Raw genomic sequence first — 391 nt, forward strand, 5'->3', positions numbered from 1 at the left:
GGTGGGTGTGGGGGCGAATGGAGGTGGCGGTGCCCTGGGAGCGTGGGGAGGGCGTGGGGCTGTCCTTGGCCTCCGTGGGGTCTGGAGGGGTGTGGGGACAGCCCTGCCTTACTTGCCGCCCTGGCAGGGTTCAGGTGTCAGCCTGGCCCTGCGCCCAGGGCGGTGCTGCAGGCCAGCGGACAGGTTCGTGTCTGGCTGCTTGTTTCCTGCTGGGCAGCTGCTGTGCTTCTGTCCTGCCCTGCAGCCCCTGCCCAGCCCTCGGGGCTGCGCTCCTGCCTCGGCACAGGCTTGGTTCCCGTGGCAGCACCGGGGCCTCTAGCTGTCCCCTGGCCGGGACCCCAGCGGTTGGTTTTGGCGGAGCGAGGCTGGGACTGTGGACGTTCCTGCAGGC

The 391-nt window shown here is 70.6% G+C and overlaps 1 protein-coding gene across 1 annotated transcript in view; it reads left to right on the forward strand.

The window, feature by feature from the left end:
- Positions 1 to 391, forward strand: part of CUL9 (cullin 9) — a gene marked incomplete at both ends in the record, with an annotated part of 16,943 nt that overhangs the window by 3,997 nt on the left and 12,555 nt on the right. The gene's annotated exons all lie outside the window — the stretch shown is intronic.

The sequence above is a fragment of the Buceros rhinoceros genome, unplaced genomic scaffold (assembly GCF_000710305.1).
Source record: "Buceros rhinoceros silvestris isolate BGI_N320 unplaced genomic scaffold, ASM71030v1 scaffold14063, whole genome shotgun sequence".
Classification (NCBI taxonomy): domain Eukaryota; kingdom Metazoa; phylum Chordata; class Aves; order Bucerotiformes; family Bucerotidae; genus Buceros; species Buceros rhinoceros.